Source organism: Protopterus annectens, chromosome 12.part0 (genome assembly GCF_019279795.1).
Source record: "Protopterus annectens isolate FY-2018-M chromosome 12.part0, PAN1.0, whole genome shotgun sequence".
Taxonomy (NCBI): Eukaryota; Metazoa; Chordata; order Ceratodontiformes; family Protopteridae; genus Protopterus; species Protopterus annectens.
Genome location: NC_056746.1, coordinates 329,399,543 through 329,426,225, shown reverse-complemented (window position 1 = coordinate 329,426,225; position 26,683 = coordinate 329,399,543).

Sequence of the window (26,683 nt, the reverse complement as noted above, 5' to 3'; positions counted from 1 at the left end):
GTGTACAGATTTGCGCAGAATGCCACAATGATCACCAAGGATTTGCATACAGTGAAACCTTGTCAGTGAACGTGGGTAGCAGTTCCATGTAAGGAAGAGCACCTACGGTGCACAAATTTGCATGCACTGCCACAATAATCACCAGAGGTTTTACAAATAACTGTCATTGTGTTAGTGCCACACATCTGCACCGAGGCCAACATAATGGGATGACAAATAAGCAGTAGTAGGGACATATCTTGCATAGATGTCACATAGAAATGTGTTAGAATCTAACACTCACAACTTCTTAGAGTGATAAATGTGGACAAAGCCATAATAATGAGGAGATAAATGGACAGATTTTTAATACTGCACAGACAAACTTAGGAAGGCGATAGAATAGATAGGCTGTACATTAGCACAAACTCTCTGAAGAGCATGAAGTTTGAAACTCATATGCCAGTCATCAGGTTTTGAGTGCACTCTGCTATGACATTCCAATGATTTGCCAGAAAAAATGTTATGAGGAAAAGATCATAAATATGAGACAAAAACTGGACATTCTGCACCGATCAGGACAGCTGAGAGGTATGTACTCAAATGTATGTAAAACTGAGTCACATCAGTCCAGAGATCATCCCAGTGATACGGCAGAAAGCCACAGATTTGATAAGGAAAACATCCGGACATCCTGGGAATATCTGGATAGTTGAGAGGTATGAATATGACGTATATGGTCCAAACACAGTACAGGACAGTGTACCTACAGTGCAGAGTATTGTGATATCCCATTCCTGACATTCTGTACTGAAGCTGTGTTAATGATCTGTAATGGGACATGGACTGGAATGTAAAATGATCGCCCAGGGAAAGTGTGTATATTGAATAGGGAAACAGATGAATTGTAGGAATGAACACAGGAAAAGAGTACAGGTGAAACTCCCACATGTACAGCAAAGGAGAGCATGTCAATGGAATATGGTTGGAGTAGCAACACCAAGCACATATCTACATGGCACAGTACAGGCTGTACAGTGAAAATGTGTGTCTGTGACTGCCACACAAGGTGACATAAAAATGTGCACTATGTCTGTGTGAGATAAGCATCCTTACATGAATAATTCAGAAGACATTTGTCAGGGATCTGACATACAATTGGGGTAGGGTGCATATTGAGAAGCTGTGCAAAATGATATACCTGAATATGAGTGTACTCTCAGTAGAGGTCTCCAGCAAAGTGGTTACAGGTAAAAGAATCATGGCAAACATTATAAGAACCAACAACAATCATGGAAAGTATCATAATAATACCACCACTAATCCCATGCCTTTGACATAACATATGTGATGTGGAGTGATAACAGATGAGCCTGCATATACACACTTGACAACTATCATGATACATCCACACTCTATGAGGGTAAACGTGCATACTATCCTTATACTGTAATGTCTGGAGGAGGTGTTAGGAGGGACACTGTGATAGTATGGTCAATAACAGGCTACTTGCTTTGTGTGCATTGCACAGTCCACACTGTCAAGGATGATACACATGCCATTAATGTTGTCAAACATCTATGAAACATGACCTATAAGGACCTCTGAAACCACTATTTAACTGTAGCCTCCAAACAGGCTTCATACCTCATGAATGGAGAACAGCAACAGTCATCCCTCTGCACATAGGTGGCCCATCTACATTCCCTGGAAACTACAGACCTGTAAGTCTTACTCATCTTATATGTAAAGCCATGGAAAGAATTATCATGAAAATTATCAGTAGTGATATAGTAAACCTCAAAACACTGGACCCAACCCAGTTTAATTTTGTCAAGGGAAGGACATGCCTACTCAACATGGTGGATTTCTCTGAGAAGGTCACTAAAGCGATGGATGATGGTAAATGGTTAACACCGCCTACCTTAACCTGGCCAAGGCATTTGACACAATACTTCACTCAGGCATTGTTGACAAACTCAAGAGGTTAGGTACAAACCAGTATATCACCTGGTGGATAGCCAACTGCCTCACAGACAAGACTCATGAAGTTAGAATTGGGGAATCCACCTTTACAAAGAGGTGACGCACAAGTGGAGTCCCTCAGGGATCTGTCCTTGGACCACTCCTTTTGCCACTTATTTCTCTGAAGTCAAGGCCAATATCAATGGTCTCTGGCTGATTAAATTTGCAGATGATTGCAAATTACGAACTGTCATTGAATCCCACAGTGATACAAATGTTCTCCAGGAAGGGGTGACACAGGCAAACAACTGGTGTCAGAGCCATGGACTAAACTAAATGACAAGAAATGCATAGTAAAATCCACCAGGAAATCATCCAGCCCTGTTAACTATCATATTGAAAACACACCCCTTAGAGATGACCCAGTAGTTATGGACACAAATAGACAGTAATGTAGCCTTTGACCAGCATGTATCTACAGCAGTGAGGAAATCATTCTATGTTGTGCAACTTATAAACAAATTTATGACATCTAGGTCTAAGGCTCTATCCCTGTATTCTGTCTCCTACAGGCTTTTGAGGGGAGATATATGCATGGCATGCAGGGCATTGTCAGACCCCACTCTGATGGAAGATCTATGCATGGCATACAGGGCATTGTCAGAACCCACTCTGATGGACCTCCTGCATATCCAGAAAACAAACAGCACCATAACTACCCATTCAAAAGACTTAAACCTTGCCTGTGATATAAATATGACCTGCTAGAGAGACAGGTATGTATCCCAGAGACAACCCCATCTCTGGAAGAGGCTCCTCATCCATGCGAAGCAGAGTTCCTCCCTAACCCAATTCAAGTACAACTTGGACAATTGGATGGGGAACAGGAAATTCATCTCCGGTTTGGCACCCATGTCTCTAATGGACACAAGCAACCTGTAAATGGCTCATCTCTCAGGCCCCTGCTTGTAAATGTTTCATCTCCTAAACACCATCTTACACTTATCAAGGGTATCAGAACTTGTCAGAGATTTGGGATGTATGGCTAGGCTTAAAAAGTGCCTTCTGGTCATTAGCCTAGTAAACACCTATGAACCTATTGATGTTCCACATCATCAGACAGTCATGTGGGCAAGTACAAGCCCCTATTAGGTCTTGGTTTAGATAAATGGTCCAGTGAAAAACAGGAGGCTAAATGTGAAAAAGCACTTATTATACAACACAATCAATTTTCTAAAGAGATAAGGGAAATAGTAAGAAGGAACTGAAACATTTTTAGAGTAAACACAGATGAGTACAGCAAGGTGGGGGCTGGACTTACTTTCATTACCAAAACTGGGAAGAACTTTAAACAGCTTTATGAAAATAAAATAATAGAAAGTACACCTTTGGTTTGTTGTACTTCAACCTGTGGAAGCTGTAAACAGTGTGTACATATTGTTAAGACAGAAACCCTGGTGTTAAACAACATCCTTAAAAGTAGAATAACATTTTGCAAAGGAAATTGTTCCACCTCTAGAGTTGTATATTTGGCTAAGTGTGACAACTCCCAGCATATTATGTTGGAAAAACAGAGTGCGTGTTTAAGGCAAACATTTACGAACATTTGTATAATATCATTAACAGGGAGAACAATGCCTTATATAAACAGTCTTCGAGGTGTAATGGTTTCAAAAAATTCTCCTTTTACATCTTGGAGAAAATAAACATTAATGGCAGAGGTGGAGACTGGAAGGGATGGCTGTGTAATAGAGAGCTTATATGGCAACTTAGATTATGTGCTACTTTACCCCCAGGGCTTAACTAATATGTTTCTATAGCACCACTTTTGAATATGAAGGCTGAAAAATTATAACTTATTTTATTTATCTGCATTTTTTAAATAAAATACATCTTATTCACTGAGTAATAAATACACTTATGATGTTATATGTATATGTGTTTTTAACATCCAGTATTTTTAAAAAAATTAAATGATGATTCAAAGTTTTTAACAAATGGAAATGCTGGAAGCATAGTATAAAATAACTGATGGTTGGTTTCATGGCTATTCTGATGAAGTCTCCTTAGAGAGACAAAAATACTCAATCTTGTTATTAAAGTCTTTGATTTTACCATTTTGGATCCTCAGTGGCTTTCTTCTGCATGGTTCTTGGTTTATAGTAATTATGCTGCACCATTTCTACAATAATGTATATTCCCCAGAAGGAATATCTAGGTATGGCCAATAACGTGTGTGCCAATGCACTGAGACAAAGGTTATGCACTTCAGTTACACATCACTGCAAGATGTGTAGGGAGGCACATGAAGAAGGGTGCATTGTACACAGTTATTGGTGTGATGAAGTCTGGGAAGTTATTATGGCTTCCGATGTGTATGTCTTTCACATGCCCAGTACTTGTGCTACATTCAAGAGAGCAGTGGATGTATCACTTACTCTTTACCCCAAGACACAAGTCACAAGACTATAGGTCTGATTATATGATGTGATGTCCACATTATACTTGGGTCGTGTGTCTGCTTCCTGATTCAACAAATTCAACAAATACCTCCATGTGTCTTGTCAAGGAAGGTGTTGTCATACCTGTGGCAGCAATCTCTGGTATGTGTTGATACTGTCTGTTTTATACCAATATCACAGTTGGAGTCAATAACTGCACACAAACTGTAGTTCTTCAGGCATCTGTTTGGACACAGCATCTGTATGTCGTCTATGATGTCCATCACTGAACTAATGGGCAAGTAAGGGCCTAGCAGACACCCCTGATGCACCTACCTGATCACAAATTAGTAGTCACACATTTTAACATAGTGAGATGCCATGTATGTCATACACTAGTTCACCACTGAAAAGAAAATGCCAGTGATTACCTTTTCACAATTTACTAAAAAGCATCAGTCCAATAAAATCAAAGTCTCTGCTCCAAAGCACATACTTTATAGTTACTAGTACATATGATAAAATGTCCTCTCAAAGTTTACAAAGCAGACACTGCATCACATGATGACATTTTGTTGTACAAACTCCAAGCAACACACCAAAATAACTTCTCTAGCGCCTCGGCTATTCATCCTTTATACAGTATACCCATTGTCTCCACTCTCACCCTTAAATACTACAATTGAAATAATTAATCAATTAAATATATTGTCCCATCATTGTATTAAAGGAAACATTTCCAGTGACACTCCCAAGTACATGGGTTGAGATGCCCCTGCGGTAAGGTGTACATAGGAGAAAGTAAGAGAAGTTTTAGGGAGAGATTAAAAGAACATGTAAGAGATGTAAGAAAAGGCAGGGAAGAAACCCCTGTGGCATTACATTTTGAAGAGTGTCATAATGTGAATACACAAGGCTTAAAAGCCACAGTTTTAGGGCAAGTGCAACAAATTCATATTTAGATGTAAAAAAGAAATTATGGAAGCTGGAGTCCATTTTAATTTTAAAATCCAATGCTTTAATTCCAAAAGGGTTGACTAGGAAGTGTCATTTGAAATGTTTCCTTTAATACAAAGATGGGACAATATATTTAATTGATTAATTACTTTCAATTGTAGTATTTAAGAGTGAGAGTGGAGACAATGGGTATACTGTGTAAAGGATGAATAGCTGAGGCACTAGAACAGTTATTTTGGTGTGTTGCTTGGAGTTTGTACAACAAAATTTCATCATGTGATGCAGTGTCTGCTTTGTAAACTTTGAGAGGACATTTTATTGTATGTACTAGTAACTATAAAGTATGTGCTTTGGAGTAGAGACTGTGATTTTATTGGACTGCTGCTTTTTATTAAATTGTGAAAAGATCATCACTGGCATTTTCTGTGGTGAACTGTTATTTCAGTTTTGGTGGTGAAGTATGTCATACACTAGTCTACCCATTTGGTGATATAGATGTTTATGGCCACATATGACAGTGTTGATTGAATACCTCAGTGTGGATTTGTGTCAAATGCCCTGATCTGTTCAAGTTCCACAAGATGATACTGTTGCCATCATGCATGCCCTTGATGACCTTTTTGAGGACATCTATCAGATGTAATGGACCTGATGTAGTAGCAACAACTTGCACAGGTTTGTTGCACACACCTGGACTATTACTAGTGTACATGTAGAGGAGGTCCATGATGATATTTTGGCCTACCTCACAGTCGAGGAGAGTCAGGATGTCTCTATACATGCATGCATCAGGTGTTCTTCCCCAACTCAGATGGATGCATTTCATGTCCACCCTTGTATGGGAACATAGGCCAAGTGGAGGGTGTGTTGAACTGTGTATTCAACCGTATCAAAGAAAGTCTATGTGCTGGGTCACACCATAGGTGATCTGTGATGTTGTCACAGTACATTGATTTTGTGTGATAGGCCTGGATGAAGGTAAAACAGTGCATACTGTCTATTGTGATTGGCCTAGGGTTTTGACACAATCACACATGCAGGTATCATTGAGAAACCTCCAAGCTTTGGATTAAACCTTAAGGCAGTTGATGGGTAAACAATTGGCTCACTGACAGAATACAACATGTAAAAGTTGGTGAATCAACCTGTAGCAGTAGAGCTGTCACCACCGGCAGACCCCAGGGATCTGTGCTTGGCCCTTCACTGTTTGAATTGTATTTCTTGACAGTTCAAGTTAAAGTATATGGCCTTTGCCTTGGCTTTGCTGATTCTTGCATATTGTGTTCAATCATTGAGTTCACCAATGGTGATAACATAGCACAGGGGGAGCTAACACATACAACTGAATGGTGACAAAGGCACATGATCTACAAATAAATGCAGAAGTGGGTGTTTGTAATGTTGGAAATCTGAAAAGTGGAGTTCCATGTTAATCACAGCATTGACAACAGTCCTTCTATGCAGAAACCCAGTGATACAATTACTGGGAACACATTTAGATAGCAATCAGAATTTTGACCATCAAGTGTCCACACTGCTATTGAAAGCTTATGGTGTGCAAATCATAAGCCAAGCCATCATATTGATATTTTGGATTGTATGACAGCACTGTAGTCAAATCTCATTATAGCACTAATAGAGTATAATGCTTATTTTACATGTACCTCCCAGACAACACATGCAGCAGCAGACCACAGGGTTTTCTCAGCAAGATAACACAGGGCCTACACACCATGCCATGATGTATGTGGTTAGATTGAAAGCAACGTCAATGTAAACTTTATTGTATAGGATGAAGTGACATCTGCTTGACCTTGTCTTGGTGGGTGATCTAGCTGATGACATCCGCAGTGTCTGTTGAGGAGAAGATGACAGTATCCCCCATGGTGGTGTAAAATGCTATCTGTAATGTCAAGTGTGAAGATTGGGTAGAGATGGGTAAAGGCTGCTAGCCTAGCCAGTTAGAATTATGCAGATAATTCTATCATTTGTAAATGTGAAATGATGAACTTAAAACAATGTGGCAACATTGCCATCTGCTGTAAAGAAACTAAGTCAAGCATTTCAAATCTTTCTTTTGAAGTTAAAATTATTTCAAATCTATCCTTTGATCCATAGAGCTCGGAATCACTCTGTCTGAGCTAGCACATTCTTTCTATTATTTTAACTTAAGGAATAACTACTAGAATTTACATGTGGAATGTCCTTTATTGCTCTAAGTGTAAAAGAATGTAAATGCAGTTTCTGTATGGCCTGGGAACCAAGAAGGTGTAAAAGATTATTTAATGTTTAGCAGGACTGCAGTTTCAATTTAAACAGTGAGAACCAGAGATTATTAAGCATTTTTGTCTGACTATTCAACTCAGCACTGCCTTGCTCTATGTAAGTAAGTTGTTTTAGAAGTATGTTTTCTTGTAGCAATAGCTAGGAATTAGAAAAATATTAGACTAAGTGTTTTTCTGTTATGTTAGAACTGTACTACTGAATTATTTTAAGTTTCTGTGTGATCTCTGAACTCTTTTTTTACTCCAAGCGTTTTTTATTAATTTTTTCAAATAATTCCATTGCATAATAATCTTAATACATTTTCTGATAAGTAAAACAGTATGATTAACTATATACAATATTTACAGTTGGCCTGAAATTAAATTATTATATTGATCAGTCTAGTCAGAGTAACATCATATTAATGAGAGATCATTTGTTCCTTTTCTTTTCACTCTCATTAAGAGTTTGAATTCAGGTTTAGTGTCTCAATAAGTGATAGTATTTTCCCATGGATTCTTGTTCCATCGTCTTCATGCTATTCTTAGTTCTTTTACTTTGGTTTCCAGTAATGCAGTTTCCTTCAATATTAGCAGAAATTCTTTAAATGATGGTTCCAGATTTGATTTCCATTTTCTGGTAATACATTTTCTAGCATTTGCTAGAATGTTCCATAGTAGGTAGAGATTGCTATTATTTAATTCTAAATTTTCATTAACATTCAACAAAATTAGAGATTTACTTACTACAAATGTATCTGAGAATATGGCTTGTATGAAATTGCTGACATCTTCCCAAATTTTTTTAACTTTAATACAGTCATGAAATACATGTATCCAATTTGCTTTACAACTCTGCAAGCATCTCCAACATGTAACATTATTAGAAGTAGTACATTTTTTAATCTATTTGGAGTAAAAAAAGATCTATGCAAAAATTTCCATGTGTAAATTCTCCAAAATTGTATGTTGGATGTCAATTTAACAGAATTTAGTATTTTGTTTTTGTTTTTGTTTTCCAGGGATACATTTATTGAATGACCTTTTGTTATATGATTCCAAAATTTTTGATTGATTTTAACTTTATAATTTATAAAATTTTATATAATTTTGATGTCAAATTTTCCCAATTTTGATTATTGTATACTATTTCATATAAATGAATTATACGAGTAGGGTTATCTCTAAAAGAAGAATTGTTAATTATTCTGCATAGATCTTGTGAGTATTATAATATACTTTGTAATAATACCCAGTCTGATATAGAGAGATTTTAATTTTTTATTATAAGTTGACTATCCAAAACCTTATGTTCATTAATGCATTATTGCCAGCAAATTAATTGTTTCTTTTCCCAAGTAATGAAAACCGTCCTATGCATTTTGTTTGGAAAATTTCTTGTTACATTGAAAGGATATAAAAGTTCTAGCCATAACTTTATATCTGTATTAGAAGTTACAAATCTTCTAAATGAATTATACATATCATTTAAGTATTTTAGATTAGTAGGTTTTGTTAGATTATATTGAAGGCTAGCGCATACTATATGCCATGGTTTATTAATATGATTGTCTATCATTAAATTCTTTAAAATTGTATTTTCATTTGAATAAATAACAGTGTGGAGAGATTTCCATTTCAAAGAATAGCACAGATCTATCCAATTTATAATTATTTTAAAAACGGAGGCTCTAATATAAGTTTCAATATCCAGGAAATTGATTCCACCTAGCTTCCATGGTCTTATGTGGTGTGTATAAGCTATTCTGTTTTTGATAGGATGCCAAAGAAATCGTAATAATAATGCATTTATTTCTTTTAAAAAATATTTGTCTGGTATTACTGGAATAGCTTGTGCTATATATAGGATTTCTGGAAGTAATATCATTTGTATTACTTGCAATTTATCTTCAACTTTTATATCCTGCTTAAAACTTTCATTTAAAGGCTCACTGCTGCTTTTCTGCTGTGAGAACCATTTCTGCAGTTTGTTTAAGTAGTGTGGATATTTGTAGCATTATCCATATTCAGGCTTGTATTTGTGCCTAGTGTTTGTGGAGGCTGTGTGTCTGAGCACATATTCAGGGACATCTTGGTTTAGCCAAAGCCATCAGGCATTTCAGTGAGAGAGAATTGTTTAAGGTCATTGGCTGACTGAGGTAACCTGGACTACAGCTTAGACTAAGCACCTCATTGGTTCTTTTGAGCTTTTTGTTTCTTAAAAGTTGTCTCAGGTTTCAACTTTCTGTTACCTAAGAAGTTAAGTTGTGAGTGTTTCTGTCATTTCACACTGAGCTAATCGAAGGAAGGACACTGAGCAAACTCGGATCTATAATATATAACATTAAGTATCTTGTTTTTTTGCTTATTTTTTCAAGTTATCTATAGCACTTTGTGTACTGTATATTTTTCTAGTTAGTTTCACTGTGTGTGAGGTATTAACTGGAAATTGTCCACTTTTATTAAGCATCTGTTGGGTTGTTTGTTTCTGATAACTTGTTTGTTTCTGATAACTTGTTGCAGTTAAATGCTTTCGCTGGAGGCTCCTTTAGCTGTTTAAAACTTTCATTTAAAGGCTCACTGCTGCTTTTCTGCAGTGCAAAACATTTCTGCAGTTTGTTTCCCACCCTCCCTTCCTATTGGTATGGTGTTCTTATAGTTGGTGGCTTTGCAGTTGCCCACCCCTACTGTAAATTTGATCTGGGACCCTCCCCCAGTCTAGTGTCATTACCTCATTCTACCCACTACAGGGAGAACATTTGAGAAGGCCAATCAGCTTAGCTTCTGCTACTCCTTTCTCTCTTTCCACTAAAAAAAAAAGAAAAAAAATGTATAAGCTTGTTTCCTGCCTTTCCTATGGGTAGTCTAGTCTGGATATAGATTTGCTGTGTCCAGGAATATTTGTAGTCTTCTAGGCCCCCAAGCCTTTCTGTGTTGGAGGGAAGCCTTCTAGTTTAATTTTGTTTCTTAGAACTAGCCAGTTTTTTGTTTCAGCACTCAAGTCTGTTTCTTTGAGCTCAGCACTTGTTCAGAACTTATTGTAAGCACTAAATAAGCTACAAATATCTACAGCACTCAACTTTCCTCACTGTCTAGAGGAAAACAGTTTCTAGTACTTAACAAATAAGCACCTATCCAGGCATGTTTAAGGGTCAGCTCCCGGTGTTTTCTCCTGTCTACCTGATGAATCTGGGCATCTTGGGGCAATGCAGTAATTGCCTCATATACACAGACAACCCTCTCCTCCTACCACCCAACACTACAACCTGTGAGAGATGCACTTATATAGCCAAACTGGAAGCAAAGCTCTCTTCACCCAAGACTGGACTAGACAATCAAGAGGAGAAGGTAAACACTTGTACCACACCACACTCAGCACATAGTCCCTCAAAACCTACACCAACAAAACACACACACAGAAACACAAAACACACACCTACGTTCATGGAGGCTCTCAATAATAACCTGCCCAAGCAACAGGGACCTCCACAGCAGAAACACAAGCAACCTCCACCCCCCAACACAACCCAAATGACACATAGCCCACAAACTCAGTGTGCCACTCAACCACAGCCCATAAGGCATAACAACATACCCAACACTCTAGTCATAGGTGACTCTATAGTCAGGCACACTGATGTTCCACTCACCAGGCTAAACAAGGAGAAAGTTACTGTCAGCTGCCTGCCAGGTGCCAGGATCTGCCACATAATGCATACACTCAGGTCACTCCACAACAAGCACAAATATGACTCTGTCATTGTCCATGCTGGTGTGAATGACCTGAGATGTACCTCCTTGGACTACATGAAAAGGGACATGGAGGAGCTGTCCGATCTTGTAGCCCAAGGCAGGTATGACCCTAGCCCTGAGTAGCATCCTGCCATCACCCAGAATGATACCACAGTACAAGGACAAAATGATTGACTTCAACAATTGGCTAAGCTTCTGGTGTCATTCTAAGGGGATCCAGTATCTGTCTGCCTGTGATGACATGATCGACAAACAACGATGCTTTGCCAGAGATGGCCTGCACCTGTCACCCCTGGGATTCCGGATACTGGCTAAGGCTCTAGCCACCCCTATAGTGCCTTTTTAGGCAAGGTTCAAATGACAAATTCACCACCCTAACATGTACAGGCAAGAAGAATCTGAGGGTATTGCTACTCAATGCTAGAAGTCTAAACCTCAAAATGCACTCACTCAAGGCACTCCTTAAAATGGAGTACATCGACATCTGTGCAGTGACAGAGACCTGGTTCAAGGCTCCAGAGAGTACCCCTGCATTACCAGGCTATAATTCACACCAGACCTTTCGGCCACCTAACCTGGACTGAAACACTAAAGGCGGAGGCGTGTCCATATTCGTTAAGGATATCCACACCTCCAGGCTAGTTGCTCAGCATAATGCATCCGAGATTATCCAAGTGCAACTAACTCTGGGCAAGACCGCAATCCAAATTGTAGCTTGCTAAAGATCCCCCACCATGCCCCAGGATTCCCACTCCTCATTTCTTAATACACTGGAAAATATTAGGGTACAACCTAACACCCTAATAATGGGCGATTTCAACTACCCTACCATTAACTGGGAAAACTACTCATGTACCAAATCTTGTGCTCAAAGTTTTCTGGAATTCATAAATTCCAATGCCATGGATCAACTTATCCACACCCTCACCAGGGGCAGCAATATCCTAGACCTGGTTATTACCAACATGGGAAACCGGTGCTCCACACCAGAGGTCAATTCCCTGTTGGTCAGATCTGACCACAAGCTGATCACCCTAGACATCCACATCTCTCCCCTACCCCCCATTAGGGAAACCACAGTAAAAAATTTCTCCAAGCCAACTTCACGCTTCTTAAGACAGAAGTGGTAAACTTCACGACACCCATGCTGACGGACAATAGAGGTATGACTGCTGAATCCTACACAAATGCACTTTATAAGCACTTACATGAGTGCATGGATCGTGCAATCCCTAACAGAAACAAGATGCTATCCTCCAAAAAAAGGAAGCCAATCTGGTGGTCCCCTGCCATAAATAAACTCTACAATAGAAGAAAGAAACTTTTGCAAAAAATAGTAAAATCCCATGATTGGAGAAACTCCCTGGTCAACCTCAGAAAGAAGCTGAGATCCCTCATAAAATCCTTCAAAGCTAGTTATGAAAACAAAATCGCCACTGACTCTAAAGACAACCACAAAGCATTCTACAGCTATGTCAAGAATCTCAATGGCAACACTCAGATCTGCTCTGAGTTACAGCACAATGGCACTAAATATACAGAACCAACTGATATTGCCAACATCCTAGCAGATAGGTTCAGCGCTAACTTTACCCCCCTGCCATCCCCTAATGGGCCCATCTCTATACCAGAAGAATGCAAAGTTCCTGTAATCATGGCTGCACAGGTAAGAAACACACTATGCAAAGCCAAGAACACAGCATCCATGGGACCTGATGACATCCCAGGCTGTGTTCTACATGAACTACAGAATGAACTGGCACCCCACCTAAGTACCATGTTCAATCATAGCCTCACCTTAGGCTATGTGCCCACTGAATGGTGCACAACAACAGTTATCCCACTCCACAAAGGGGGAGCCACCACAGACCCCGGAAACTACCGCCCCATTAGCCTAATGAGCCTGGTCTGCAAGGCTATGGAACATATCATCATGGAACTTATAAACAATGACATTGGTAATCTCCAAACTCAAGACCCCACCCAGTTCGGGTTCGTAAAAGGCAGATCATGTCTCCTAAACCTGATAGACTTCTTTGAAGCAGTCACCAAAGCTGTAGATGAGGGTAAGGTGGCTCACACAGCCTATCTAGATCTCGCCAAGGCTTTCAACACCATCCCCCACTCTGGAATTATAGATAAACTTACTAAACTAGGTATAAATCCCTATGTCACAAGATGGGTTGCCAACTGGCTCATGGACAGAACCCACACTGTGAAAGTAGCAGACTCCAAATCCAACTTCAGACCAGTGACAAGTGGAGTACCACAGGGTTCAGTCCTGGGTCCTCTCCTGTTTGGTATCTACTTCTCTGAAGTACAGGCCAACACAGAAGGTCTTTGGCTAACGAAGTTCACAGATGACTGCAAACTAGGAACCATAATCAAAACTCCAAAAGATGTGGACATCCTACAAAAGGGCCTCACTGAGACAGATGCCTGGTGTCAAAGCCATGGCCTCAAGCTCAATGCCAAAAAGTGCATTGTCATCCCTTTTGGTAAAAACTCAGTACCCATGAACTACCACATAGGCGGTAGTCTACTTAACACTGAAAGTGTGATAAGAGACCTTGGGACACAGGTGGACAGTAGTCCCTCTTTTGATAATCACATCACCACAGTAGTCAGGAAATCCTTCTACGTGGCATACCTCATCACAAAAGGTTTCTCATCCAGGAAAAAAGAGGTCATTGTTCCCCTCTACTCATCACACATTAGACCCATTATAGAGTGCAATGCCCCTTTTGGTATGTACCTCACAAGACATCTGCAACAACTGGAAAGGCCACAGAAATACCTCACAAAGAGGATTACCGGCCTCAAACAGATGCCGTATGCAGACCGTCTCAAAAAACTGCAGCTTTACTCCGTTGCATATTGCCTACTCAGAGGTGATCTCTGCCTAACACACAAAGCTATGTCAAACCCAGAGCTTTTAGATATGCTCCACTTAAAGAAATCCCAATCCCTACGAGCTACACGGTCTAGGGACCTAAACCTTGTCACCACAATAAACAGAACAGGCTGGAGGGATAGATTCCTGTCTCAGAGACTTCCCATACTCTGGAACAAACTACCTATCTATATCAAACAAAGCTCCTCATTAGCGCTCTTCAATGAAAATTTTGATGATTGGATGGGAGATAGAAAATTCACCCCGGGGATCACTTCTGTGGCTCTGCTCGACAGTGGCACAGGAAAATAATTTTCTTGGGTGGCGAAAGCCAGGGTACCTTTAGCTAGGCTTATATAGGCCCTAGGGCAAAATAGCCTAGTACCTACCTATGAACCTATGAACCTAAAAGTTATATATATTTTGTTCCATTTTATTATATTTGACTTTATTGTGTCTATGATTTCCCTGTAATTTATACTTAAAATTTTTTCTAATGTTGCACTTAATGTTATACCCAGATAGTTTAAAGTGAGAGATTGTTTACCAGTTATATGACTATCATTTATTTGAAAATAATTTTTTTATTCAATATCATAAAATTTGATTTCGTTTTGTTAAAATGTAATCTTGAAATTGAATAAAATTTATCAACTTGTATATCTAATTCTTTTAATGAATTTTTAGAAGTAGATATGGTAAGAAGTATATCATCTGCAAATAATATTATTTTTGAATTATATTGATTATATAAATTTATACTCTCTATTTTGGGATTGTTTCGTATTGAGATGGCAAATATTTCAATGGCTAATGTAAATAATATGGGGTACATGGGACAACCTTGTTTTGTGCCTTTTGTCAATATTATTGATTCAGAGGTGAAAGGTCCTAATTTTACATATGCTAAATTGTTTTTATACATGTTCTTTATTAATGAAATAAAGGAGCTATGAAACTCATAATACTCTAATATTTTAAACAAGAAATCCCAGTTTAAGGAGTCAAAAGCTTTCTCTGTATCCAATGCAACTATTAAGGCCCCTTGTTTTTCTCTATTTAAATAGTCAATAATAGTTAGTATTCTTTGTATATTATCATAGGTGCACCTATTATGTATAAACCCTGTTTGATCTTCATTTATAATTTTTATCATAGATTTTTTGATTCTATTGACTAGAATAGCCATAAAGATTTTATAATCATTGTTTAATAATGAAACTGGTCTACAGGAGCTGCATTTTGATGCATCTTTATTTTATTTTATTATAGGAGTAATTAATTAGTATCTCCAAGATGGTGGAATGGTGTTGTGTGTTTGTATTTCTATTAAGGTTTTTTGGAAGACTGAGATTATAGATGATGGAAAGATTTTGTATATTTCAGATATAATACCATCCATTCCTGGAGCTTTATTATTTTTGCTTTCTTTGATTTTCTCTGAAATTTCTTTAAGAGTAATTTGCTTTTGAAGTTCTAATTTTAAATTTTCTGGGATTGTTTTAATCAATTCGGATTTCAAATCTAAATTAAAGTTTTTTGTTTGAGTTTCTTCCATCTTATAATGTTCTGTAAAATGGTATTTAAAAGCATCTAATATATCACTTATATCTGACACTTTCTTGTTCTTCCTTCCTTCATGTATAATAGTAGTAATGCTATTTCTTTTAGATTGTACTTTAACTCTTATCGCCAAGTTATTCATATGTTTAGGAGAAACAGCATATGAGTTTAATTTTAAACTTTCTAGTGCTAGATTAGTTTTATGTGTTAGAATTTCATTAAACTTTTCATGCAGATCATTAATTTTCTTCTTATTAGTGCATTTGTTAAATTATTATTATTTATTTTTATGATTTGATTTTGTATGTTGAGTAATTCTGATTCCCATTCTTTTAGTTTATTTCTGTACCATGTGATAATTTTACCATAAATATAGGCTTTTAGAGCATCCCATATCATAGCTATGCTGATTTCATTAATAAGATTAGTGTCTAGAAAGAATTTCAACTCTGTGAGCAGCCAAGGTTTAAATTCTTTTCGTTTCGTAATATATGCTGGCATTCTTGTCATTTGTATTAATTTTTTAAAATTTGTTTGAATATTAATAAGGATTTGAAAGTTAATAATGTTACTGGTTACTAGCGTGCAACGCACTTGTTAACTTGTTATAAGTGAATAGTAGTAGCTGTATAAATAAAACAAGTGCTTGAATGAGTGAGAGATATTTTCCTTAAAATGATTCAATAATTCCAAATAAATCCAAATAGAACGAAATGATAAACGAACAGTTTATTATAAGAATGTACGGATAAGCGCTTTCACTATGTGTAGCTTCTTCAGATCCAAGACAATGTTTCTAAATTCACATGCTTTAAATACTAAAACCAAACACACTAATTAAGAAGCAATTATTCAATTAAATATTTTAAAACTATTTAAAGGCAAAACAATAGACAATGAAAGTGATAAAAATATACCCATGCATATTCCATTGCAAATGTAAATAAATGACATTTATATATCAAATGAAATAAAATAAAATAACTATGATTGCCTTAGACTCACTATTTGGTAAAATGTTTTATGAACATGTGTATGGCAACAAAACACAAATATGCATATATTGAATTAATTGATGAATGTAGCAGTGTATGGAGTATGATCATAAATAAATGGATATAAATATGCTGGATATAAATATCTGTATATCTGTATATATTATATATATATATATAAATAAAAATCAATGTATATGGTGGTGTCCACGTCTATATATAAAATGTATGTGTATATCAAATATTTAAAAATATTAAAAAAGCATGAATAAATGTATGAATGTGTGAATGTGTGAATGTATAAATAAGATAATTGTATATATTTAATTGATGTAAATGAAAATATGTCTATCATATATCATATAGGTAAATATGTAAACCATATATATCTGAACTGTAAATATATCTGTATATAATACAACTCTAAGATTCATATTTATATTGATCATAATAATAACAATAGTGATATTTATATTTAAAATTTTTCAATTTAAAATTTGATGTGTCTACGTTTTTTTAAATGAGGTTTTATGGATGCTCTTTCATTTAGGCCGTGGCCTTTATCAGCTCTAAGTAAAATGATCCATCTACTTTCTCTATCTTCAGTATGATTCATGGTGTCTCCTCCTCTTTTGCTCACGGTAATTTTCTCTAAAACCCTAAAAGTAAATGTGTGTTTATTTATGTCCATTTATTTATGATCATACTCCATACACTGCTACATTCATCAATTAATTCAATATATGCATATTTGTGTTTTGTTGCCATACACATGTTCATAAAACATTTTACCAAATAGTGAGTCTAAGGCAATCATAGTTATTTTATTTTATTTCATTTGATATATAAATGTCATTTATTTACATTTGCAATGGAACATGCATGGGTATATTTTTATCACTTTCATTGTCTGTTGTTTTGCCTTTAAATAGTTTTAAAATATTTAATTGAATAATTGCTTCTTAATTAGTGTGTTTGGTTTTAGTATTTAAAGCATGTGAATTTAGAAACATTGTCTTGGATCTGAAGAAGCTACACATAGTGAAAGCGCTTATCCGTACATTCTTATAATAAACTGTTCGTTTATCATTTCATTCTATTTGGATTTATTTGGAATTATTGAATCGTTTTAAGGAAAATATCTCTCACTCATTCAAGCACTTGTTTTATTTATACAGCTACTACTATTCACTTATAACAAGTTAACAAGTGCGTTGCACGCTAGTAACCAGTAACAGTATTAACTTTCAAATCTCTTTTTATTATTTACACTGGTTACGTGAGCACAAAGGGTGAGTTAACGGAACTTTTTTGTTTTATGTTTTATATACAATTATCTTATTCATACATTCACACATTCACACATTCATACATTTATTCATGCTTTTTTAATATTTTTAAATATTTGATATACACATACATTTTATATATAGACGTGGACACCACCATATACATTGATTTTTATTTATATATATATAATATATACAGATATACAGATATTTATATCCAGCATATTTATATCCATTTATTTATGATCATACTCCATACACTGCTACATTCATCAATTAATTCAATATATGCATATTTGTGTTTTGTTGCCATACACATGTTCATAAAACATTTTACCAAATAGTGAGTCTAAGGCAATCATAGTTATTTTATTTTATTTCATTTGATATATAAATGTCATTTATTTACATTTGCAATGGAATATGCATGGGTATATTTTTATCACTTTCATTGTCTGTTGTTTTGCCTTTAAATAGTTTTAAAATATTTAATTGAATAATTGCTTCTTAATTAGTGTGTTTGGTTTTAGTATTTAAAGCATGTGAATTTAGAAACATTGTCTTGGATCTGAAGAAGCTACACATAGTGAAAGCGCTTATCCGTACATTCTTATAATAAACTGTTCGTTTATCATTTCATTCTATTTGGATTTATTTGGAATTATTGAATCGTTTTAAGGAAAATATCTCTCACTCATTCAAGCACTTGTTTTATTTATACAGCTACTACTATTCACTTATAACAAGTTAACAAGTGCGTTGCACGCTAGTAACATTATTAACTTTCAAATCTCTTTTTATTATTTACACTGGTTACGTGAGCACAAAGGGTGAGTTAACGGAACTTTTTGACTGAATTACTATGGCAGACATCGAGTTAGCGTATGTGCCCAGAAGTGAATACCGGGGCAAGCAAGCGATAGAAGCAAGGTTTCAGCAGCATCTGAATGGTACGCTAACAACTACATGGTCGCTTTCTGGTGAACAACCGACAGGCAGCACAGAGGGATCTACCGTTGATTTTCAAAAGGTTAATCAACTATTGAGCGAGATTGAAATGAATTTCTATAAACTAAAGCGATTACAGATGCAACGGCAGCATTTCCAGTTTTGTTTGGACAACGCTATTATTCCACGTGGACTAAGGGTTTTTTCGATGCCGAGTCAGGGGAATGAGTACCCTGAACTCCTTGCGTTATGGCAGCATATTAACATGGACACAAGCCGTAAGTATTTACTGCTATTAATAGACTTTCTTAAACCCGAGGAAGAGGTTTTAACTGCTAAAATCAATAGTCTACAGCAACAGTTATTTAATGACTTTACAGATAATGCAGTACATAGACTATTTGACAACATTTTAGACTGTGTCTTGGCTTACGAACGTAAGCTATTTCAACAGAAACAGAGTAAAGTTTCACGGGACCTAAATGATTTCAAAACAGGTCAGGTCTTCGTGTGGGAGAGATACAATTCAAGTCGAGTACCTAACATTAATAATGGACTAAATAGAGCAATTTCGAAAGAACCTTTAGTTTCTGAAAGAACTGACAGGGCCAAACTGACTTCTGGAAGTTCGTCTTGTTTAACAACACCTAACATTACAGAAGAACATTTGATGAATAATACTAAAGTAAATGAGTCTAATATTATATCTACCAATACAGGCTCTGTTGTTGAACCAACATCAATTGATGATGGCAGCAATATATGTAATGATTCCCTAGATGTTATACACTTAACTCATAGCAGTATGGACAATGATACCAATCTTTACCCCACTGTTAATGTTCTTAAAAATAAAAGTATTCCTATGAATCACTCTGAACAGATTGTTAGACCAAAAACAAAAGAAAATAACAAAGGGGCAGGCATCAATTTGTCCTTCCCTTTAGCTATACAACAAGAAAAGAACCCGAGCAGGACACGCTCGGTCAGTCGAGGAAGGCAAAAAAGAAAATTGTCCGGAGAACCATTACACAACACAACTTTGAAGAAAATGTGGATACACCAAAACAAGACTTAATTTATAACTTGTCTAATATTCCATTGTCAGACCATGATATTAGTTTGTTAACTAAGGGCTTGAATTTTATTCCTCACAGCAAAAGTATAATGGATGATACTGTTATAGATCTTAAAGTATTCTGTAGGAATGTAATGCTCAGATATATATATAGGAATACTAATAACACCAATACTTTTAATAATACTTCTGAGACTATGAACTCATTTGTTTTTAAGAATCTTAGTGAGTTCATTCCAGCTAATCATCCATTGCTGGAGGCATATATGAAAACCACAGAAGATGAACTTTATAAATATTATTATGACAATGAAAGGACCAACTCTAGACATAGGACATATAACAATTTGTCATATCAAGAGAGAAGGAGTCTCTATAATCTGAGAAATGACTTAAATATTATAATAAGACCAGCGGATAAAGGTTCAGGAATAGTAGTAATGGATACCATACATTATGAAACAGAAATGATTAACATGCTACAAGATATCTTTTATGCATCTATTGATCTTAAGAAAGCTCATGAAATGTGTAATTATGTACATAATACTCTTTTAGATATTCACAAAAGCAAACTTATCAATAAAGACCAGTTTGAATATCTATTTATTAAAAAAACGGCTGTTCTGATTATACACGGATTACCCAAAATACATAAAAGCTCAACCAGACCTCCAATGAGACCAATAGTCTCTGGAAAAGGATGGGTCACTGAACACATTTCAGTCTTAGGTTCAAAGGCAAACACCTTAACCATTAGGCCACCCTCCCAACCGTAGAGAAACACCTAAGGCATATATTGAACAACAATGCTTTTGTTCTACATGATTCTAAACAGTTTTTAGTGGATCTTTACAATATTACCAATCAATTAAACTCCATAGAACATTTAATTTTAGTGACCTATGATGTACAGTCTTTATTTACAGTTATTCCAAATGAACTCGGTTTAACTTACATCAATTCTTACCTTAATAAACACAGTACTTATAGTAATGTTTTGATTGACTTTTTGGTACATTTCCTTGAGTTAGTGCTAGAAAACAACATTTTTATGTTCGGTGACAATATTTATCAACAATTAGATGGCATAGCTATGGGCACTCCATGTGCCAATAGCTACGCCAATATGTTTCTAGCACACTGGGAAGAACTACTGCTGTTTAATGAACCTTTGTTTAGAACACATGTACAATTCTACAGACGTTTTGTAGACGATGTGTTTATTTTATGGAATGGTACCATTGATGATTTGACAAGTTTTTCTATGATCATGAATGAATTAACACCATGCTTAAAGTTCATTATGAATTATTCCGAAGGTAAAATTGAGTTTTTAGACCTATTTATAGAGAAACTACCATGTGGTATGTTTAATACAGGAATTTTTAGGAAACCGTGCTATCGAAATATGCTGCTATTTAGAACCAGCATGCATCCTAGGCATGTTTTTAATAACATAATGAAAGGACAAGCACTAAGGATGTCTAGACTTAACCCGAAAGACGTAGGTTTTCAAAGAGATCTAAATGATTTAAAACATAAATTTTTGGAAAGAGGTTATAAGCCAGAAGAGATAGCTGAACATATCAATTCTGTATGTAATTTACGTTTAACAACAGGTATACCATACTTTGGACCTCGACCTGCAGTGGTCAACAGCTAAACCAATACATCTACAGGGACCATTAAATTTCTGACCTCGTATACAACAGATAACACTCAGATTAGAAATATTATATGTAAAAACTGGAACATTTTACAAGCTGATGATACGCTAACAACAATAGTAGGTAGTAATCCCTCTTTCACATATAAAAATAAAAAGAACCTTAAAAGATTATTATGCTATCCAACAGAAAACGCAGTTGCCACATACCAAAACTATACCAAACCCTGTGGACACTGTAATTTTTGCTCATTGATAGACTCGAATATAATATTTATACACCCTGATACACACAGAGAGTTTTACACTCAAGTTGATGCAGATTGTATGACTGCAAATGTTATATATTTGTCTGTGTGTAAATTATGTTCTTGCTTTTATGTTGGTAAAACCAACAGGTTTTTACGTGATAGGATAAGAGAACATTGTTATAGTATAAGGAAGGCTAATACACAAAATGCATTAGCAAAGCATGTTATGCAAACTAACTCACAACACACATTTACTTTTAGGGTTTTAGAGAAAATTACCGTGAGCAAAAGAGGAGGAGACACCATGAATCATACTGAAGATAGAGAAAGTAGATGGATCATTTTACTTAGAGCTGATAAAGGCCACGGCCTAAATGAAAGAGCATCCATAAAACCTCATTTAAAACACGTAGACACATCAAATTTTAAATCGAAAAATTTTAAATATAAATATCACTATTGTTATTATTATGATCAATATAAATATGAATCTTAGAGTTGTATTATATACAGATATATTTACAGTTCAGATATATATGGTTTACATATTTACCTATATGATATATGATAGACATATTTTCATTTACATCTAATAAATATATACAATTATCTTATTCATACATTCACACATTCACACATTTATTCATGCTTTTTTAATATTTTTAAATATTTGATATACACATACATTTTATATATAGACGTGGACACCACCATATACATTGATTTTTATTTATATATATAATATATACAGATATACAGATATTTATATCCAGCATATTTATATCCATTTATTTATGATCATACTCCATACACTGCTAAATTCATCAATTAATTCAATATATGCATATTTGTGTTTTGTTGCCATACACATGTTCATAAAACATTTTACCAAATAGTGAGTCTAAGGCAATCATAGTTATTTTATTTTATTTCATTTGATATATAAATGTCATTTATTTACATTTGCAATGGAATATGCATGGGTATATTTTTATCACTTTCATTGTCTGTTGTTTTGCCTTTAAATAGTTTTAAAATATTTAATTGAATAATTGCTTCTTAATTAGTGTGTTTGGTTTTAGTATTTAAAGCATGTGAATTTAGAAACATTGTCTTGGATCTGAAGAAGCTACACATAGTGAAAGCGCTTATCCGTACATTCTTATAATAAACTGTTCGTTTATCATTTTGTTCTATTTGGATTTATTTGGAATTATTGAATCATTTTAAGGAGATTAATAAGGATTGCTCTATGATCTGATGATGAACATGGTATGATTGTAAAACTATTTATCTTTGCATCAAGGTCTTGTGCAACAAAAATTTGATCTATTCTTGTTTGGGTTGTAAATCTATGATCTTGGTGCGAAAATAACAGTGAGTTACTTTCTCTAAATTTGAATGTGTCTATTAAATTGTGATTTTCAACCCATTTTTTGAGTAGCTTTGCTATAGGAGTTATACATAATTTTTTTTGTTGGTGGTCTCTGAATTATCAAGAATGCAATTAAAGTCACCACCTAATATCAAGCTACCTTTATATGCTTTACTAATAAAGTCTAGATGTTTCTTTGCCGTACTTTTTCCTATTCCTGGGAACCAATAAAGATTTACTAATGTCCAGAGTCTATTATTGAATTTTATTATAACAAGTGTTATAAGCCCCTCTTTATTTTCATAGCTATAAAGAATTTGGGGATTAATTATGTTTTTTCTCCATAGTATCCTAACTCCTCTAGTTTTGGTTTTATATGATGATTGCGCTATTGTTGTATATTCATTTTGATTCCATAAATGCTTTTCATCATCTTTAAAGTGAGTCTCTTGAAGAAATATTACTTACGCTTTGTTTAATTTTAAATATTTTAGTAGGTTTGATCTTTTCTTTGGATTATTTAAACCATTTATGTTCAGTGAAAGTAGTGTTAAATCTATGTTTGTTGTTGAGTTTCATGCTTGCTAATATTTATATTAATATTTGAGTACATTTTATAGTATTGTATTTGGAATACAATTCTCCTTATTTCATGTATCACAAATAGACTGAATTTCTTTTGTAATACTTTTATATTGATGTTCATTTCAAGCCATAATAAAAAAGTGTAAAATGATTTAAGTAAAATTATTTTGATTAATATAAGCTTTTCTTTCAACCTTCCCCCATCACACATGGAATGATATACATTCCTAATCTGATAGAAATAAACAAAATATCTACCAGATTAACCCTCATGTTTGGTAGACAGATTTCCTCATGCTCCATTCTTATATTCTTATAGACCTTTGAAATTATAAACTAGTACATGTTGAATGATATTTATGGTTCTGCATATTATATACATAGTGAAACACATAAGTAATTTTAGGCTATATACATATATATAAATACATTCCTTATTATGAACGTTTAATAACATATCAATCATATGGCTAAGTATATTCATCTCAAATAAGTTAAACCTGACATCCAATTGCTCTAATGTCATCTTCTTTTCCCCTTCTCTCTCTCCCTTATGTATAGGAACAATTTGCAAAGACACAAACATGTATTTTATATACTATTTTCATTGAACCATTCATAGTGACTGATTGATATTAACTATTGAATCATTTCTGAATCTGATGTGATTATATATTTCTATATATGTACATGACAGAACTATTAACATAGTAATATATGCATCAAATTTTCAAGTTAATCATCTAATAGTAGATGACAGATAAAATCTTTTCCAAATACATATTGATTGTAATGAAATCTATTTTACATAAATACATTAAGATTTAAATAAAAAAAAATCATTGAATAGTATATGCTTGTAAATGTCCCATGAATCAAGAAATTGTATTATATACACAGTTGTGATATTGTTTTTTACTAAAAAAAATAAATAAATGAATAAATTAAAAAACATATGATTTTTGTTAGCGCAAACATATGGTAAGCTCTGCAAATTAGTTATCGTTCAAGATAATTTAATACTCGTAAATTACTTATTATATCCAATGTTTCTTTGACTATTTGGTTATATACTTCAAGCCCTAGTTTATAATGCATATTAGAGTCTTACAGTTTTTAGTATTCTTTTGTCTTTTCATATAATCCATAAGTTTAATACATAGATTTTACTATAAGTTAAAGAAATATTTTATAAACTTTTTATATAAGACCCATCTCGTTTATTCATTCAAATGTAACAGTGTTAACTTTCTGTCAACAAAAACTATTAAACCAACTATATTTTTATTTAAGATAAGCTTAATGATTAAAAAATATTAGACTCGGAATGCCCACTGAAGTACATTGTAGTATTTCCTTTGTTGTGCAGCTTAGCTATGGTGCAGTAAATGAGTTTCTATGCATGACAAAAAATAAATTGAGTTTCTAAATAAAAGATATAATCATAACTAGAATCAGTTAAAAAATATATGTCTGTATTTGCACATGTGCACATTGTCAAATCTAGCCATGTAGATGATAAACATATTTGTGTATTGTCACTATTTTGCGCTCATCTCTGTGCTTATACACATATTTGTAGATTGACACATACAGACTCATATTTCCATGTTTGAGATTTGTAGAATAAATCACTTGACTATGTTTCTCTAATTCTTACAGAGTTATTATACAGTGTTTTCCTGAACTGAGTAGACTTATTTCTTCCTATTGTTTAGCCTTGTCTTATCATTACTTTTATTATAATGTACTTCATATTTATTCCAACTAAATATTCTGAGTCTATCCAAGAGCTTTACAGTATACAAGTCAATTCTCCTTTTGAAATACAATCTATTAAAGAGTTAAACATCAACCAAAGAGAGATTTTCAGCATGCTTATGATTGGCAGCAGACTGCTGTTATACCTGTCACTAACTGTACATAATGTAGCCTACTTTTCTATGTCAGTGCTGTGGACAATTAAAATCGTATCTGTTGTCAGTTGTAAAGTATCATGTCACTGTATTTTACAGATTAACTGTCCATCAGTATTTTAAAATTGCTGGAATTTGATGTTTAAATCCACTCAACTGATTAACCACATATCCTTTGAATGTGCTATGCTATGTGTACTGAAAGTCATAATGAGATAATAAAGTGGTAGAACAGCCCAATACACACTATAGAACATTGATGTATATATTTTAAATACTTGTGCCAAAAAATGTATATGCATTACAGAAACAAATTGGCTAGCAGGCATTAACTGGTATGTATGACACACTGCTGCCTATTACATTACAGAATATCCCTCTCCAGTAAACAACAGTTAGAACAGGAATGCATTTGATCTTTAACATCTAATTATACATTGCGCTAGTCAACCAACTATTTCATGCAAACACATACTAGAAGGGTGGCATCTTACAGAATTATTTATTTTGGAATTAGCAAATACCTCATACACTAAAAAAAAAAAAAAATCTGTTAATTGTCAGTCATCTGTCCTGCACTATTTTTTTTAACAAAGACACACATGTACCCACAAACCCACACACATACACACACGCAAACACACACACACACACACACACACACACACACACACACACACACACACACACACACACACACACACACACAGGCATGTAAATATTTTTAATTAAAACAATGTTAAAATCTGTCACAGGTTTTTT